The sequence below is a fragment of the Tachypleus tridentatus genome, unplaced genomic scaffold (assembly GCF_004210375.1).
Source record: "Tachypleus tridentatus isolate NWPU-2018 unplaced genomic scaffold, ASM421037v1 Hic_cluster_2, whole genome shotgun sequence".
NCBI classification, from domain to species: domain Eukaryota; kingdom Metazoa; phylum Arthropoda; class Merostomata; order Xiphosura; family Limulidae; genus Tachypleus; species Tachypleus tridentatus.
This window is the reverse complement of record NW_027467782.1, coordinates 5,728,168-5,748,849: the sequence shown is the minus strand read 5'-3', so window position 1 is coordinate 5,748,849 and position 20,682 is coordinate 5,728,168. Positions and strand designations below refer to the sequence as shown.

Here is a 20,682-nt window from a genome sequence, read left to right as displayed (position 1 = left end):
TTACAAAAATAATGCCCTACGATGTTACAAAATAATATCAAAATAAGATGTGAGTGCGTTCTAAGAGTGGTAGTTAGTGTGAATTTTGGGCAACAAACTGCTTACGATTCTATGCTAAACAATTATTTGGTAAAAGTATGAATGTGTTTTTCTTCTTTTATTTTTGTAACTGACGATTTTGTTTGTTTTTGAAGTTCGTGCAAAACTACACGAGATTTATCTGCGCAAGCAGCCCCGAATTTAGCAGTGTAAGACTAGAGGGAAGGCAGCTAGCCATCACCACCCACCGCTAACTCTTGAGCTACTCTTTTACCAACGAATAGTGGGATTGACTGTCACATTATAACGCCCCACGGCTGAAAGGGCGAGCATGTTTAGCGCGACGGGGATGCGAACCCGCGACTCTCAGATTACGAGTCGAACGCCTTAACACGCTTGGCTATGCCAAGTTTGAGAGCTCAAATCTCACCATGTAGCCCTTGAGTAGCTTTGAGCTTATCAACAAATATACAAATATGTTTTTACTACATACATTTACTTCAATTTATATGGTAGATTTCATTATTGCAACAATAAAAGAGTCAAAAGGAGAAAACTTGCGATTTATTTAAAATGAATTACAGTTTAAAATATTATGAAGGTTAAAACGTTTAAAAATTATATTTGAAGGAGACATAATCAGGTCAAAAAACAAGCAACGTATATTTTTGGATAAAAATAGGCGAATATTGCTTGAACGTACAATTCTTTTTTCCTTTGAGTAAGAAACTGTAAAAATGTTTTAATACATATCGTGGATAGAAACCCATACAACTTTTAATCATTAGCGTAAATGCCCTACAGTGCGATTATCATTAACTTCTTAACTGTTAACCTTGAGTGTTAGCAATATAATTACAATTATTATTAATAACGTTGTGGTGATAGCAGATGTTCTTGTTGTAATAATCTTAGTGTACAATGTCTACCTGTACTTAGTTGTATCCAATATGGAACACACAAATTAAAGGGAAAGCAACAAATCAGTGAAATATTAGTTCTTGTGATACTTTTACCTGACCGAACATGAAATTTCAATGTTTCTCTTACAACACAAATGACAAGACACGTTTTCTTCAGCAATGGAATACGACGTATAAACTGTAGTGTTCACACATCCAAACATGAGATCCACACGACATGCCTGGGGCCCGACATGGCCAAGCGTGTTAAGGCGTTATCCGAGATTCTTACAACAGAGCCATCTACAATCCTGAAAAAAAAATAAACATGAGAAACTGAAATGGTTTTGAGTTTGTCTACTTCGTTTTTTGTTTTATATTTAATTTAGTTGAAATTGACATTCATATGGGGCAACAGAAATAACACAGTTATATTAAATAACATATTTAGTACAAATGTAACAATTTTCTTTCTTCAATGATTAAGAACTTAGAATTTTGTTTTACTAACTTCTTTTATTAAAATATAATTTGCCTTCCCTCCGGAGAATAATTAAACATATTAACCACAACAAAAAATCTAATATTAATATACTACTAAACTTTTATTCAAATACTTAATGTAGGGTAGGTTTTATTATATAAAACTCCTTTACATTATCCTTAATACACCTAATATGTAGTAAAATAGGCGTTATTTCTTCTTCTGCCCTGACTGGCATTTATTGGTACACCGCACATACATTTGTAGAATATTTTGAATAAATGAATAGTGTAGTGTATCAAATCACTGCTGTATAAATATTGTAAGTCATAAAATTATAAATTATTGAAGAGACGTAAGAGTCGTTATACTTCGTACCTGAGGATGCCCGTCGCTAGCGGTATGTCTACGGATTTACAACGCTAAAATCAGGGGTTCGATTCCCCTCGGTGGGCTCAGCAGATAGCCCAATGTGGCTTTGCTATAAGAAAAAACACGTACCTCATCATACACTGGAGTGACCGTTTTAGGTAAAGAAATCATCTTACCTCACTTTCCCCAACTGCCCCCTCCTAGTGGTACAGCAGTCTTCTATAACTAGAAACAGGGTTTTGATACCCGTGGTGAGAAGAGCACAGATAACCTACAGTGTAGCTTTGCGCTTAATTCTAAACAAACAATCACAAATATAAGCGTCACCACCACAAATATTAAATAAGATAAAATAATTATATTAATTTTTATACATAAAATTTAAACACAAATAAAATAACGCTGGAACTTATTTTTCTACAACAGAAACCTATGTAAAATAGAAGATTCTGTTTGTTTTGAAATTAAGCACAACGCTACATAGCGGATTATCTCTGATCTATCCACCATTGAAGCGCATGTGCGAACATAATTTGGGGTTATATTATACCAGGTTTTTTTAAAAAGATATTTCATATTTGTTTTACTTCGAGAGTAGATATAATAGCTCATTATGTTTTACTGTGCAGAGAAAGATAGTAAATTTTAGAGTTTAATACAAAACGAAAAGTGCTTTTGGTGGTAGAAGTATAAAACATTTGTAAGTGATTTAACTGCCTGCTGCCATCTACCAGTGGAAAAGTATAACATATTAACAAAATGTCCACAATTTTTATAAACATAAGTACCTGAAATAAACGTTAGACTTTATAGCCAGTCAGTTTAATACCAAATAAATGGTCTCCATGAAATGTCTTTGCAGGAAAACAATTTGAGACCACTTATAATGATAGCAACAGGGTTGTGAAATGTTTCGAAATATAGTATTAGAAAAATATTAACCTCATTAATTCGTAAAATCGTGTAAAGGTCATTTCAACTACATACTTGTTTTGAATAAAAAATTGCAGAGGAATTAAATAGATGAACAGAATTTTCACATTTTACCTTCCAAAATGTTGTTAGACAGCGAGGTTTTGCTGGGGTTTCCTGTTTTCTTAAGTAAATGCAGTAGAAAGATATTTGAGTTTAAACTTTGTGGAGAAGGTCACCAATGAAATTAAAGGCTCTATCGGTAAATACGAAAGCGAAACTCCAATGAATATTTGAAATGAAAGGTATATTTTACAAAGAAATTTCATCTGATTTATAAGATTTTACAATAAAACTAAGTAAACGTTGTTGTTTTTTCAATCTTCTGTAACAATAATAAATGGGAGGGGTCCCCGGTTTTAGTTTGAATAGTTTATTTGTGTATATTTTAAATTGTAATTAAAGTAAAATAAAATAAAGTTTATAATGAAACAGTTGATCTAATGTACAGGTAGGTACTATAAAGGTAGGTAATATACAGTGAGGTTATAATGTACAATGGGTAATAATGTACAGGTATGTAGGTACAGGTAATAATGTACAATGTAGGTAATATACAGTGAGGTTATAATGTACAAGTAGGTAATGATGTACAGATATGTAATGTGCAGGTAGGTAATGTCTGCTAGGTATCCGATACCTCAAAGAACTTCACAGCAAGGTTTCGAGAACCTAACTAGAGTTGGTTAATTTACAATTTTTAACAAATATTCCTCTTTGATTAAATGTAAGAATTAAAACATGTTTTAATCTGGAAAAACAGTGGTCATCATCATTGCCCTTGTATTACGTTTGTTGTTTTGAGTTTTGCCTCAGATGAGGCCCTCTGGCTAAGTTACCTCTGAATCCAACCGATAGCTCATCTCATTACACAAAAGTCGTAATGCAAAATAATATGTATTTGTTTCCAACCATATGGTACAACTATTCGCTTTAGAGAGAACAGTGGAATTTATTGGTCCAAAGAATGATTTATAGCCAAATGGACTTGACTCCAAACGAACCAGAAATCTGTAGAAATGACTCAGTCCTGCCCTATCACATTTCAGCCATCAAAGTATTCAAAAAGTGAAAGAAACTTTGAGCTTACAAAAATTGTTTTAGGTAATTACAATGGTCAAAATAATTCTTTCATGTTATGAATAAATTCGTTTTTGATTGAAGCTTGTATTGCACTAGATGTATTTTAATCTGTATTCTACTTGTGCTGATGTTATATAACGTTATTAAGTTTAAACCTGTTCAAGGTCTACTAGGACCTCGGAAGTTCTATTTAATAAACCTTATGAATTAATGCGTATTGTAACATAAATTAAGAAAGTGTCATAACCAAGAAAAATTGTATAAAATTAACAGTTAAATGGCACTATTTGATTACAGTGGTTCACGAGTTGTCGTGAGGTGGCGTTGAATACCTGTCTTCTCCCAAGTGTATCTCTTTAAAATTAGGAACAGCTAACGCAGATAAACCGTATAATAACTTTGCACTATATTCAACAAAAACAAATCAGCAACCATACTTTGGAGAATTAGATACACACACTGATAACTATGTGTAATTGCCAACATGTTTCAACACGCATGGTGTGTACTTATCGAATGTTAGAAATGTATGAATTGTAGGCAATAATCGATAAGCTATATAAAAATTGGCAGTTGTCGCATGCTGACTTTTTCACTGCAAAAAAAAAAAAAAATAATAACTTGGTTTGTGCTTCTGTTTAACTGGTAATAATGTTTATAATTTTACTGGATTCACTTTTATCGTACAAGAATGTTATCTGTAGATTTTAATTTCCTCTGTCTTTAAGGCACTGCTGTTTAAGGCACTTCACTCACCATCTGACTCTCGTGCACTCGAATCCTGTCCCTCCAAATGCAGTGGTGTTATAACGTGATGAGCCCCCTGCTAGTACAGCGGTATTATTCCGGATTTACAACGCTAAAATCAGGGGTTCGAATCCCCTCGGTGGGCTCAGCAGATAGCCCAATGTGGCTTTACTATAAGAAAACACACACAGACATAACGTGATGAACCTAAAAGTTGGCGGTGGGTGATATTAACTGTCTATTATTACAAAAATTGCCCTGGAGCAGCTTTTCACAAAGTAACCACAAAAGAAAAATCTCTTCCACTGACTTTATAGAAAATGCCTTTCTATTCCAGACTGGAATATGTTAAAGGAAATAAATCACGAATTGACAGTACAGTAAATGCTGGTAAAACACTTTTAACTTGACCATAAACATGATTGAACGTTTGTATTTATATTTACAGAAACATCAAGTTTATGTTTCATGCATTATAATCAAAGTCATGAACGAGTATTTCCTAAATTTGTCTTCTAGCAACGACTTTCAACCATTGTAAATGTACATATAACGAACACTTCGACTTGTTTCTTAAAGTCAATCATAGTCGCGGTTTACTTTTCTTATTATGAACATTAAAATATTTAAAATAGTCCCTTTAAATTTGAATGCTGTTTTCACCAATTAAGATTTAAGATATGGAAAGGTGAAAAGTTTCAAATGAATCCTAATTACATGTATTTTGTTACGTAAAGAAAAAAACTAGAAATAGGCTTTTTTATTGATAAAAAATCATTTCTTGTTGATGGAGGTCTATTTTTTCCTGTGCTTCGCATGGCCAGGTGGTTAGCGCGCTCGACTCGTAATTTGAGGGTTACGGGTTCGAATTCTCGTCACACAAAACATATTCGCCCTCTCAGCCGTGAGGACGTCATAAATGCGATCAATCTCACTATTCGTTGGTGAAAGAGTAACCTTGATGGTAGGTAGTTATGACTATCTACCTTCCCTCTTGTCTTACACTGCTAATATCCATTGTGTAGCTTTAGGCGAAATTCAAAACCAAACAAACAATTTTCCTATAGAATGTGATAAAAAGGCCGCCCAAGGCGGGTAAAATGGTCCCAATTTAATTCATAGCAAATGCAATTTAAAATATTGCTGCATTTAGCACATACATTTATATCACTTACATCAACGTGTAAATAGTTTCATTGAAACATTGTCATCCTAGGAAACTCCACGATCATCAGGACAAAAATACAACATTGTAAACAAGTATGATGAAGTAGCGTCCATTCTTATATAGGAAAACATTTCTTAATAATTGCCATAGGAAAGCTTTGTACACACTACTGCACCTACAGAAATGTCGAGACAACAAAATCAGGATCAAATGTCTCATTTTCACAATAAAACCACTGAAAAAGAGGTGAAATGCCAATCATGAGACCAAATCACTATCTTTCGTTGTCCACAGGTTTGACTCGAAAACCTTCTGAAGGTGTGTTTTCCTATATGCTTCTGAGATAAACAGTTTTCGGGTACCATATGACAATTATCTCTTCAACTTTCCTTTGGTTAGTTGGAATAAACATGGATATAGTTTAGCTTGGGTTGTAATTTGAAATTTTGTTGCCTTCCTAGGATCAACCTAATTAACGACACGCTCTTTGTCGATTATTAATATTAGTAAAAGCTGGTAACACAATGTTTTTTTGAAATATTAGGACGGTATACCTACCAAGAATAGCTGAAGAACTGAGATGAAACAGCTAGGAATCTTAATTGAAGAACTAGGACGGTGTACTAATCTAAAGGACTAACAATATGCAAGGACCTGCTTCACCTAAAGGACTAAAGCGATGTTCTTACCAACTTTACCTGAAACATTTCCAATCCTAAGTAAAAAGTGAAGATAATGCTCATTTAATTTCATTTAGAGCAATAAGATGACAGACGTATAAACTTTATAGGACTAAGATGGTGTAATTATCAGGTTTATGTATAGGACTAAGATATATTTATCAGGACCAAATGTAAATGTTTGTACAATACCACTGATACTGGTCTTCTAAACGTAAAAAGTAAAAAAAAATACTCAATATTAATCAATTCACAACTCATCTTCTCAAAACTGGAACAATGTTCTTAGAACATCGAAACGAAATGAACTGGTTTAATTATTAAATTTAAAACCAGTTTGTAAATAATCTGCATAGACAAACAAAAAGCATTTTGTAATTAATGAACAAACTGAAATGTTCTAATTTTTTGTTATTTTCATTTATTCTTCATTTGTGTTCGCTGCTTTCTTTCCCTATACATTTACTTTACGTATGTTTCAATGAAAGTATTGTCACAACAGCTAAACAAATCTATTCGTGCAAAGTTTCTACGACTGTTTGTTTGTTTGTTTTGGAATATCGCGCACAAGAACTATCTGCGCTAGCCGTCCCTAATTTAGCAGTGTAAGACTAGAGGGAAGGCAGCTAGTCATCACCACCCACCGCCAACTCTTGGGCTACTCTTATACCAACAAATAGTGGGATTGACCGTCGATTTATAACGCCCCCACGGCTGGGAGGACGAGCATGTTTGGCGCGAACCCGCGATCCTCAGATTGCGAAGCGCACGCCTTAACGCGCTAGGCCATGCCAGGCCCCAGTATAATTTTTAGTGTTTCTATAATATTAATACTCCAATCTGGGTGAAGAGTTTTGTTAGATTTAGGAAATGATGCAAGTAAGTGAAGTAATTGCTGCTTTGGTTTGGTTATAATTATGCTCAAACTTACACAGTGAGCGATTTTGCTCTGCCCACTACAGGTATCGAAACCCGGTTTCTCGCTTTGTGAGTCCACTATGAGAAAAAGATCTACTAAGAGTTACTAAAGTTCTTGTTTCAAGGATGTTACGCTTGGCCCCTAGTGGCACAGCTAAATGTCTGCAGACTCACACCTCTAGAAACCAGGTTTCGATACCTGTGGCTGACAGAGCACATATAGTCCACTGTGTAATTTTGTGCTTAATTCAAAACAAACAAACAAAAGCTACGTGTCACGTATTATGTAAAAAATGATTAATGTTTGCTTTAAAAATAACTATTTATATAATTCGTAGAAAATAAAACATCTTACCAAACCTAGTATATTTTAACATTGTTTGCCTTGTATAAACCGTAGTTCATTTGTAGTTCACAATTATATTTAAAATAATATATAACACAGACATTAATAATGTAGTTTATGTATTAAAATATACGTATTACGTCTATAAACTTCATGAAATATAGTAAGAATGTACAGGTAAAGAAGATGTCCATTGTTGAACTACATTTCACACTTTCACAAAACTCTTTTTTTGAATAAAATGGTGTCTTGTTTTATGTTTACTCACGAAATACAAATATCATTTTATTACAGTTTTTACAGTAAGGAGGAATTTCTTTAGAGTACGTACGACGTTTAGATCACTGGTGTACTTAAGAATGATGAACCAGTGATCAAAGCATCGAACGTGTTCTGAAAATGTTCGTCCAACTGTTAAAGTTGTAAATTGTAACAGACTTTCTGTTCTTTAACTGTATTCGTACTTTTGCACAAAAGAAAGCAAAATTAATTTTATTTACAAATAATTTATTATATTTCTATCTGGAGATAATGAACTTGTGTGAAATTGTTTTTATTATATGATTAAATAATTAACTGGGAGAAAATTAAAACACTTTGACATTTACAAAAATGTTCACGTTTATTCTAATTTAGTTCTCCCAAAACAAAACACGTTCCTGTTGTCAGTTCTACCAGACAGAAATAACACCATGTCTACTGTCAGTTCTACCAGACAGAAATAACACTATACCTATTGTCAGTTCTACCAGACAGAAATAACACTATACCTATTGTCAGTTCTACCAGACAGAAATAACACTATACCTATTGTCAGTTCTACCAGACAGAAATAACACTATACCTATTGTCAGTTCTACCAGACAGAAATAACACTATACCTATTGTCAGTTCTACCAGACAGAAATAACACTATACCTATTGTCAGTTCTACCAGACAGAAATAACACTATACCTACTGTCAGTTCTACCAGACAGAAATAACACAATACCTGTTGTCAAATTAATTATCAAAGTAACATTCTCCTTCTAGTCTGACTAAAAGAGATGTGTGAAACATTTCTAGACCATAGAGGGCCACTGATATCCATAGCTTTCTAAACTGGTCTTTCATTTATCTAGTAGTTTCTTTAGCTGTTTCTTGATTCATCTAGTAGTTTCTTTAGCTGTTTCTTGATTCATCTAGTAGTTTCTTTAGCTGTTTCTTGATCCATCTAGTAGTTTCTTTAGCTGTTTCTTGATCCATCTAGTAGTTTCTTTAGCTGTTTCTTGATCCATCTAGTAGTTTCTTTAGCTGTTTCTTGATCCATCTAGTAGTTTCTTTAGCTGTTTCTTGATCCATCTAGTAGTTTCTTTAGCTGTTTCTTGATCCATCTAGTAGTTTCTTTAGCTGTTTCTTGATCCATCTAGTAGTTTCTTTAGCTGTTTCTTGATCCATCTAGTAGTTTCTTTAGCTGTTTCTTGATCCATCTAGTAGTTTCTTTAGCTGTTTCTTGATCCATCTAGTAGTTTCTTTAGCTGTTTCTTGATCCATCTAGTAGTTTCTTTAGCTGTTTCTTGATCCATCTAGTAGTTTCTTTAGCTGTTTCTTGATCCATCTAGTAGTTTCTTTAGCTGTTTCTTGATCCATCTAGTAGTTTCTTTAGCTGTTTCTTGATCCATCTAGTAGTTTCTTTAGCTGTTTCTTGATCCATCTAGTAGTTTCTTTAGCTGTTTCTTGATCCATCTAGTAGTTTCTGCTGTTCTTGATCCATCTAGTAGTTTTCTTAAGCTGGTTCTTCATTAATCTAGTAGGTTAATATACAGCTTTTATCCACTTCGTAGTTTGACAACGTTTCTTGATCCATCTCGTATATTAACACGTTCTGTCTGATCCATGTAACAGATTACCTCTTTATCCATCTCATTGCTTGATAACCTGCTTCTTGTCCATATAGCAGATAAAGTATCTCAAGGAAACGAGCTTGTGCCACCAATTCTATTATTACAATATACATGAAACTGTCGAAAACCATAAAACGCTGTTGACAGATTCGGTCGTTACGCATGAGCTACTAGGAGGGTGGATAAGGTATTTTCTAATCACTTCTGTCTTTTGATAGGTCTTACAACGTATATGTTTGTAAAATATTCCGTAGAAGTATTAGCAAATTAAAGAGTTGTTCCACAGGATTTACTCAATAAATTGTGTGGTTTAGATTATATCAGTTTATACTTTTGTATTTATTTATTTATCACTAATATAGCAATCTAAACATCTCTTACTCTAATTTTTTACTTTATTGTAACACTTAAAACTTGTTCCAGGAAATGTAGGCAGAACATGACATTTAAATAACAGTTATGTTTTGCTGTCATTTCTAAAGTGTAGTTTTGGATCGCTGACAGAGCCTGTGTGAACAGCTATGTATAAGTGCCTGTGTGGTCAGCTACGTATAAGGTATAAGTGCCTGTGTGGTCAGCTACGTATAAGCAGTGCCTGTGTGATCAGCTACGTATAAGCAGTGCCTGTGTGACCAGCTACGTATAAGCAGTGCCTGTGTGACCAGCTACGTATAAGCAGTGCTTGTGTGACCAGCTACGTATAAGGTGTGCTTGTGTGGTCAGCTACGTATAAGCAGTGCCTGTGTGGTCAGCTACGTATAAGCAGTGCTTGTGTGGTCAGCTACGTATAAGGAGTGCCTGTGTGGTCAGCTACGTATAAGCAGTGCTTGTGTGGTCAGCTACGTATAAGGAGTGCCTGTGTTGTCAGCTACGTATATAGTGCTTGTGTTTCAGCTATATATAATATATATAATCCTAACACGTATTCGTTATTCTTAGTTTTACTAACCTTACTTTGTCAAGTCACAGAAATCTCGTTTATTAAAATAAAACCTTATTTAAAGCTTACTTAACTTACACAAGTGTCAAGTTATAATTTCACTCAAGTTACATAAGTGCCAAATAAACTACTAATTTATGAAAATACTCTTTTTGACCGTTTCTACAACATACAATAATTTATTTTGTTTTTAGTTTGAAATTAAGACAGGAAGGTAAATTTTATAACACCATTTAGGTTTCATATTTTCATACAACAGAATGTGGTAAGTTCTTTCTATAGTATTATGTGTCGTCATTCTTCACGGATTACCGGATCATTCCATTCATCTTGCACGAGTTCTAAGTTTTTCATTTCAAAATAATCTTACTATAATTGTCATGTTTTTTATATATCATACTTCGATTATTTGAAAGCCTAATAAAAATTAAAATAACTGAAACTAGTGCAAAGGCATTCAGGTTATACTTAAGTAACTTTTCGAATATTTACGACCTCTTTATGTATGCAATTTATATTTTGAATGTAATTTCTCTTTGTTTAATTGGAAAATCTCAACCGTATTTAGGTTCAACTGATGAATCAATCTAGTTTACCAGCTTACATAAACTAATGAATCCATGAAGAATTTTCTTCAGCCAATTGTCCAAAGGTTCTCGTATTGTAACCGTGACAGTGGAGGACAATTTTTCCGTCGTTATTACCCCAAAATTCTTGGTTGTTGGTCACATAACAGATAGCAAAAATCAGTCGATAGCCATCAGTCATGAGAGGAACAGGCAAATTACAAGAAAACTTATCTGATAACCCATCGCAGGATCCGTAAATGTAGTTGGCCAGAATATCTTTGTGAGATAACCACTCGTTAGTTGTGTAGCGGGCAAGCACTTTTTTTCTAAAGAAGTGTTGAAAACTCGCACACAACAATGAATGTTTAAATCAGATACAACAATGTTCTCAAAACAGACCTTTGGTTACGAACTTGATCATTAAAACCTTTTATGTGATAGACTGGAAAAATAGGGTGTTTATACACGACTGCTCTGAGAAGTGGCAAATAGAGTGGTTCTATCGGCAAAGGGATTCAGTGTTATGTACTGAAAAGTCAAACCAACTGAAGAACCACAAGAGGTATCTGTTTGGGAAGGTACCTTAAGATCACTGAAAGCAGATGTTGGGATATTAGGTAAATCATCTTCTAGTCCTATATACCGCACGACCTCCAGGTCAAGACCTAATGCATCGGCGAAACGCACAATTTTCCTGATGCATGGATTTCTGAGAGGGATTTTCACAGACTTAAGAGAAGTACTGCGAACAAGGACCTTTGGTTCGTGTCTGTTTTCTTCTTTACTACATTTAAGAAGAAACCATTTTGAGTCTGCTTTCTTCTTGTCGCTCTAATAATGTTTCTAGCTTGAAATGCCGTGAAATCTCACCTCCTTTAATCAATTGATATTTTCTGGCTCTTCCTTGGGATTCAATAAATCCCTAGTATTTCGTTTTCTTTCAACTACTGACTTTTCTTCTTCCTGTATATTAACTAATATGTTTGTCTTTGACAAGAGACTAAATTCCAAGTTATCATGTAACTTGTTGGCATTTCTTCTATAATAATTTAATGAATCTTCAAAGTCGGATGTATCAACTGCATCCAGTATATCAATATATTCGTCAAACGGAGAGGTTATACCGCTATCTTTCATCTGGTTGGAGTTATAGACATTTCCCAGTATAGTGTAACCATTCCCTTGAAAGTTTAGCTCTTTAACACTATTCCTACCACTGTCAACATCGTAAGATGGCTCAAAACCTTCTGATTCGGATTTCGATAATGTCCAGCTCTTCGTATAATTCTCAAGTTTCTCGTACAAAACGCGATGTTCGTTGTTATCCATTACCTGTGAACTTCGAATTTCATTTTCCACTCTATAATCCCCTAATAGAGTTTCAACTCTCTGCGAAAACAGAATCAATTTTAAAACTTAGTTGGAAATATTGTTCACATCCTGTCACACGTTCAGAAACACTACTTGACTTATTAACAACAGTTTCATTGTACTCTAAGTTAATAAATGAAGAATCGTCCGTCACCTCCTACAACAAAATCTTCCTTGTTCACAGAAAGCATTGTCTTATTTTAAAACCCCACCGAGCGTAAAACTAAAACTTGTTTTCCACAGATGTGGCAAGTGGTCATCGACCAAAAAAATCACCTAAGTTGTAAGTTGCACATTTCAAATGACTGCATCCAATCTGAAAACTTTGTGTGCTGCTAGTCTCAGCTGAAAGATCTCTATTTAACACTCCTACGAAAAGTGGGGCCAAATAGGCCCCAGAGCAACTTGAAAGGTTATTAATATTAGGCTAATAATTTTGTATTTAAATGAAATTGCCATTTAAATCCATTAATGAACGGATTAACGAGATTCCCACTGTCCCTATCTACTATCTAGCGAAACCACAGCCAGGGGAACGGGCTTGGAGAAATCAGGACAAGAAACGTCTTTTCGTAGGAGTGTTAATGTGTTCGGCAAGATATTGGCAACTTGCCAAACTCAAGCGAGAAATGTCACGTGGCTGTAAACCGGGCAGCCCTTTTAGAGACTTTACTTAGACTATGACCTTGCTGTAACCTGCTTTTAAAATTAATTCTGGATCAGAAGCAAGTGTGATTTCCGTCACACGAATAATAATCACCGCAATTAGTCATGACAGCATAAATAGAGGATTCAAAAATATATACAACCTGATTTGGCATGCATCCATTGGAGACCTTCAAACGTCAAGCTGGTCGATTGTTTAACTTGTACCAGACTGTATTACCATTTAAATGTATCATTCGAAGTCTGATAACATTTCCATCAGAGGTAGTTTTGCACAAAATATATTTTATATATCTCTTATATTCGTATAACACATTAAATTCACAACGAGTCTAATATATGTGTCAGAATTAGGAACAGCTAGCGAAAACAGCGCTTTAGCTTTGCACGAATATTCTAAACAAACTATATGAAGTTGGACTAAAAGAATTAATTTTATACATCTCAAAAGTTATCTTCATGAGTTTGAAGTGAGCTCAACCTATTTACACATCACTGCAGATTGTTGCAACTGTAAGGGAAACATTCTGATTCAATACGATAACCTGAAGTTTATTTTGTCATAAAAAACTATTTTTATTGCACATTTTGTTTTTGATATCTTAACTGTCTCAAAGAAGGCACTGGCAGTAGTTACATAGTAATGGTGAGCTTTGTTTGAGTGGAATTTTACCTGTTCAGGTTGTGGTGACCTTCGATTTTGCCTTGCTATGGTTTTTAAGGTTGTGGTTATTAATGTGTGTTTTCTTTGTTAAATGCGTTGTTTTCATTTTTCTATAATCGACATAACGGGTAATAGCTTCCGTTTATTTTGTATTACACAATTACCATGACATCTTTAGACGATACGTTAAAAACTGATGTCTGTCATACCCCATACATTATGGCTATATACATTTATGACAACTAACATTTTCCCTTGGTCTGCAATATTAAAAATAACCAGTAAATTGAAATATTGTTTTGATCTATTGCAATAGCGGTGACAAAAGCAGCTTTAATTGTGAAAAGTACCTTCGAATAATAAAGACAGTTAGATTCTTGTTATGTAGTCTAGTAAGGTGTATCTGTTGGAAAACCTAGCTCAATTCCGATTGTATACACAGTTATTACATAACAAAATACTTATGTTATATAACTGAGAGATATCTTATGAATATAACTGTCTAGGTGATTAATTTAATTAGTTAAGTGTGTGGTTAAAGCTAGTAGGGCCTGGCATGGCCTAGCGCGTTAAGGCGTGCGCTTCGTAATCTGAGGGTCGCGGGTTCGCGCCCGAGTCGCGCCAAACATGCTCGCCCTCCCAGCCCTGGGGGGTGTTATAATGTGACGGTCAATCCCACTTTTCGTTGGTAAAAGAGTAGCCCAAGAGTTGGCGGTGGGTGATGATGACTAGCTGCCTTCCCTCTAGTCTTACACTGCTAAATTAGGGACGGCTAGCACAGATAGCCCTCGAGTAGCTTTGTGAGAAATTCCAAAACAAACAAAACAATAAACCTAGTAAATAGGAGTTAAAGATGCCCGATGGATTTCTTCTATAGTTTATAAATATTTGTATAGGTTGAAGAAACTAGTTGAGTTCCTGTTCGATGGTCTTTGAATACAAGTTAGTGAAGGACTGGAGAAACTAAGTCTTCGAGAGAGGAACTCAAATAATATAACGGGTATTATTTTTCTATGATGGTTATTCGTTTAAACTGTAAATATATATATGTATACAAATAGCAATTTTTATACTTTATTATCAATGTATAATATAAAAATGTATTATAAAAGCAAGAAATATATTTATTCAATTAAAATGTTTAAAATACTAAATTAAGGTATCGTTAGGCTTAAAGAATTTTACATTTTCTATTATTAATAACTCACATTTGCAGTTTTCTTTCGGTTTCACGTAATCGATACAGTACGTAAACTCATTTTAAATCTCTATCTTGAGATCCAATTGAAGTGGTTCTTAAGCTTACATTTCTCTGGGCTTCCACACCAACAGTTGAAAGATATCCTTGGTGTGTGGAAGAACTAGCTCTCATTTTGATCTGTTTTATTGCTTTGTGAAAAGTTACATGTTATCTTTCAGTTCTTGATATTTGGAACAGAGTAATTAATCCTTTTATCATAGGAAATACTAGGTTGATACATCAGATTTCAGGCGAGATATTAATCTGAGAACTCCGTCTTCACATGAAGTGTAATATTGATACATCTACCTTCATGTGAGGTTCTATATTTGATGGTGTGAAACATTATAACTGAATACACTTGGAGAAGAAATCAAAGCAATAATTTGTTGCTTAAGCATGAAAGTAATTTTACAATGATATACTGCTGGCCAACATCTTAATGAACATAAAGAAAAAATATGCATTTTGCGTTGTTAGACTCAACCACTTATTTAAGTAGAGTTTCAACAACATCAATGCTCACAACCTGCTCCTCAGCATCACTATGTGACACAAGGATGATGCCAGTGAAGTGCGGGTGAAAAAGAACACCTGAGACCTAGGCAAGGGGTTTCTCAGAATCCTCAGCCACAGTCCTGCCAGCAGGGAAGCCTGGGCCACCTCGGAGGCACCATCTCCCTCGGCTGACCCCAACACTTATTGGAATTATTATTTACAACAAGAGTTAATATTTAATGGCTGTTACATTTTTCATACCCAGAAAGTTCAAAACAATTATTTGAAAGGGGATAGTTATGACAAATTTGGTTACATAACTCAGTAAGAGAGTAAAATGTTGTATTTCAAATTCATTACTGCTGAGGATATACAAAATTCCAAAGGCCTCAGTGATAAACATATAAATAGCAGTGGCAAATTGAACAGAAGTGTACAGTTAGAAAATGTGAAATTAACCATACTTTGAGTGTACACTTTTACTGGTTGTTATTTAAAATGAATTTAACAGTTTGATAGAAATATGGAGAATAACTTGTTACAGGGTATTCTAAATTAGTTCAGCTTGTGAAGTGGATTCTAAAATAATTTAATCAACCAAAGTGGACATTTAACATGAAATGAACTGTCACATTTAAAATGTAACTATGGTCATCATAGTCTAAAGATTTTTTGTATGTACATTTAACTTGTTTTAAATATATAATTTTAAAATAAGTAGATAACTTGCTGCATGCTATTTTCAAATTTATCACCAACAAGTCACAGGTATCTACTGTAGAAGAATCCTAAAACTTTGACGTATATAGTATCTGACCAGGAGTTGAATGTAAAAATCTTCACAAGTATGCAGTGGAGTTAAAGTATTGATAGAAGTCACATATTTAGTTCCTTTTTGGTTACTCTGTCTCAAAACTGGAAAGTCTCACCTAAATACTGAAATTCATTAAGTTCTTATTTACTTTTGCTGGTGGCATACACAACATGATTAGATAGTGGTGAGGTCCACTATAAAGTAATGAAAAATAAATACGAGACAGAGAAAAGTTTAGTTCAGGAAATTAGTATAGAAGTAATTATAAGGGTAGGCTTAATTCTTACTATCATAATAACAGAAGTAAAAGATATAAAATAGATAACTTTAGAGCATTAGTAGGAATGAAAGATTTTGATATAATGGGAATAACTGAAATATGGTTAACCAAAGATGATGTGTGACAAAAATTTCTTTCAAATATAGTGGTAAAGGCTTTTCAATGAATAAAGTATGAAAGAGAGAAGTGGATTTACATGTAAAATGTGAATTACATCCTATTTTAGTTAAAGATATCAAAGATAACAGTAATGAGCTTGAATCCAGTGAAGGTTCTATAAGTGGATATAAAGGAAAATGACATTTAATGGGAATTTGTTACAAACAACCAAACGATATTGACAAAACTCAAACAGTTACAATGAGATTAAGGTTTCAGCTGTTAGTGAAGCCATAATTATGAGTGATTTTAATTTCAAGCATACACATCAGGAAATGCTACAGTCAACTTGTAAGATAGAAAGGTTTTTTGTAAATGTTCACAATGACTTTTTTTACCAATTGGTCAAGGAATTTACTAGAAACTGCTATTTGAGATTTGTTGTAACTTCAAAAATATAGGTAGGAAACTGGGAAACACATGGGTACAAATGAACACTGCTGTATTAAGTTTGATGTTTTTTTCCTGCATATTGAAATCAGAATATTTTGCTTCCAAATTTTAAAAATCAAATTTTAAAGGGAAACCACAAAAATTATCTGTTGTGAATTGGGCAGCTGTGTTATGCTGAGACTCTGAGCAAATGTGGAAAATCTTTAACGAAAAAAAATTCAATATTCAAGGTAAATATTTTCCTTACAGAAAGAACAGGGTAGCAACAAGTAAAAACAATGTTGGCTCACAAACAGTATTGGAAATAAAATGAATGAGAAACAAAATAAATTGAAAATTAACTGATGTAACTCCTCTTATCAACAGGGGTGATGAAAATTGTCCCAGTGCTTATAGACCCATTAGTCTTACATCAGTTGTAGATCACATTTTGGAGAGTCTGATAAAAAGAAAAACTTCAAAAAAGTTATTTAACCAAGTTTAGAATTTTATTGGACAGCTAACATGGTTTCACTGATGGAAAACCTTGCCTTACAAATCTTATAACATTTTTTCCAAAGGTTATTACTTATGTTGATGAGAGTAAGAGTAGATCAGGAAGAAAGGATTGTCACCAATGCAGTTCAACCAAACTACATTAATGTCACAAATGAGGTACCTCATGGTTCAAGTCTTAGGATCTTTGATCAATGGTCAATAAATTACTTAAATGTGCAATTACATTACAACGTAGGGTGTTACTACCTGTGAAGAGGATGTGACTGATTTACAGAAGGATTTATATCATTCAGTGAATTGGGTAAATAAATGGCAGATGAAATTTAATTATAATAAATGCAAAATAATGCCACTGGGTTATCATTATATGAATAATAATTTGGATGGGAATAATCTAAACAATAGAGAAAAAGGGATCTTGATGTAATAGTTGATCAGTCTCAGAAGCTATCCAAGCATTGTGTTATTGCTGGTGGTACAGCAAATAAAATTTTAGGTTATATTTACAGAGATTTTAATGCAAATCTAAAGCAGTTATAATTTCACTGTATGGTTCATTGGTTATGTCATATTTGAAGTATCGTGTTCAGTCTTGGTACCCTTAACTTGGGAAGTGCTTTGAATTGTTTAAAGAGGTTCAAAGTTGGGTTACTAGAATGATGCCAAGGATGGAGGAGTTGTCATATGAGGAGTGGCTGAAATCTCTCATACTGCTTTCTCTTGGAAAAGAAGAATTGGTGGAGGGATGTAATATGATGAGGTGTCTGATATTGTAAAGGAAATTGATAATGTTGATGTATCATCTTTGTTCATACTTAACAGTGAGAACAGTAGGACTAGAGGACTTAAATATAAACACTGGCAGAGTAGAAGTCACCTTCAGCTGAGATAACTTAATTCTTCTTACAAGATAGTTGGCCTTTGGAGTGGGTTGTCTTTAAATGTTATAGAGCAAAAAATTTAAATGAGTTTAACAGAAATCTTGAAAAGTATATGAATGATATGGACTGGCTTTAAGATTTTTAAAAATTTATTCATTAATATTTATAGTTTAAATTATTGGATGATAGAGCCAGGATTGACCAATAGATCCCATACTTTCCAAAACGTTTTGTATTATGTCTACTGCTTCAGACTGCAGTCTAATTCCAGAAGATTTTATGTTTCTAATGCAACAATAAAACTTTTGTTAATAATGTAGCTTCTAACTCAGCTTTATTGTTAGTATTACATTCTTCACTATGGTACTAAGGGTGAGAGTATGACCATACAACACAGAAGATTATGGTATTGGGAAAACTAACTTCTAAAAAGTTCTATTCTAACATCTAACTTCGTTTTTGTTTTGTTGGTCCTCATATGATTCTATTTCGGATCAACTGTCCATTTGATTGCACACATATCTTAAAAATGATGTTTATGCTTTAATGAGCTAGGTTGTGTTTACTTCTGCATACATCATACTAGGACCAACAGAGTATAGCAAAAATATAAATTATCTTTCTAAGAGTACGAATAACCTGGTCCTGAATTACATTGTTGAGTTGGCTACACCACTTGGCATATTACAATTTTGTCTCTTGCAAGAAAAAAACTCTGAACGACCAAGAAAGTTTGGCAACCAGAAAATAAAGCATTTAAACTCACCATTTTCACAAAAGTTATCTGAATTATAATGACCGAAAACTGTAAATTTTCTTTTGAAAATCCTAACTTTCGGCATCAGTCACATAACTATGATCTACAAAATACCTCTGCGCCACATAGTGGTTAGATTTTGTATAACGTTATATTTACATATTTAGACCTGCGGATGGATTGGTTAACTGATGAGTCTAAGCTTGTTGTGTCTGAAGCTAAAGTGTTGCTGAGTTGAACAATATGTAATGTTCGAAATCTATAAATATTGGTGATCAAATTTTATAGTTTCTTCGATTCGGGCATTAATCACAATTACAGTTTCCCAAGCCTATAGCACACTGATTGCATATGTACAATAACAATATTCTTCTTCTCTCTTGGTGCGCTGCTTTTATATAAATCATGCGAAACTAACAAATTCACCGAAGGTCGTTTGGCAAAAATATTGTCAATCGCTAGCATTACATACACTCCTAGTACTTTGTTGATTCTTACGATCGAGAATCTTCTATTAATGTAGATAACAGGCAGACTTGTGAATTACACAGCCCACAGTATACGTCATAAGAATAAATAAAATTACACTGAAAGAAGCGAATGTACTACACTAAATGTACAACAGTGAATCTGTTACAAAATAAAACCGATAACTCAAGTGAGATTGAATTACCTTTTGACGAGGAAGAGATAAGCATACAGAAACTTCAGAGTTAGTTGACGAAGTAATAATGGCAAAGGACATCTCAGTTAAAGATACAAGAAGTGAAGGTAAAGGCCCTGTAACAAAGAATGATATGCCAAATACTCCCTAATGATACCTGATTAGAACTGAATATCATGCAGATCCTCGAGTAGTTGTATACAAACTCAAGAATGATGTGAATGAAAGTGGTTAGTACTGCCTCTAATAACACGACAAACAGTGTAATATAAGCACTGGATGATATGATACTCTATTTATGAAGATGTAATTATGCTAAGTAGGTTTATTTCTTTGTTTTGAATTTTGCGCAAAGCTACACGAAAACGATCTACGCTAGCTGCCCCTAATTTAGCAGAGTAAGACAAGAGGAAAAGCAACTCCTGGGGTACTCTTTCCAACGAATAATGGGATTAACTATAATAACGCCCTATGAATGAAAGGGCCAACATGTTCAGTTTAACGTAGATTCCAGCCCGTGACTCTCAGAATACGAGTCGAATGCCCTAACCACCTGGCCATGCCGGGGCACGTAACGTAGGATAAGTTATATATGTATATAATTACATAACAGTCCGGAATGGCTAAGCGTGTTAAGGCGTGCGACGTGGTAATTTGAGGGTCGCGGGTTCGCATCCCCATCGCACTAAACAT

The 20,682-nt window shown here is 34.1% G+C and overlaps 1 protein-coding gene and 1 long non-coding RNA gene across 8 annotated transcripts in view; one reads left to right on the top strand and one right to left on the bottom strand.

Annotated features, from left to right (window-relative positions):
* Window positions 1-20,682, top strand: part of LOC143242663 (dynein axonemal heavy chain 7-like) — a 619,118-nt gene that overhangs the window by 147,740 nt on the left and 450,696 nt on the right. The gene's annotated exons all lie outside the window — the stretch shown is intronic.
* On the bottom strand, window positions 592-19,541 carry LOC143242670 (uncharacterized). 4 transcript variants are annotated; one of them, XR_013023122.1, is made up of 4 exons: window positions 19,335-19,532; window positions 4,609-4,770; window positions 1,804-1,906; window positions 592-1,252 (listed from the first exon to the last, which is right to left on the bottom strand). It is a non-coding gene; the product is annotated as an uncharacterized LOC143242670 (long non-coding RNA). The 4 variants fall into 4 exon arrangements; XR_013023120.1 differs by lacking the exons at window positions 1,804-1,906; window positions 4,609-4,770 and adding an exon at window positions 1,974-2,022 and having other exon boundaries at window positions 19,335-19,522; XR_013023121.1 differs by lacking the exon at window positions 4,609-4,770 and having other exon boundaries at window positions 19,335-19,508.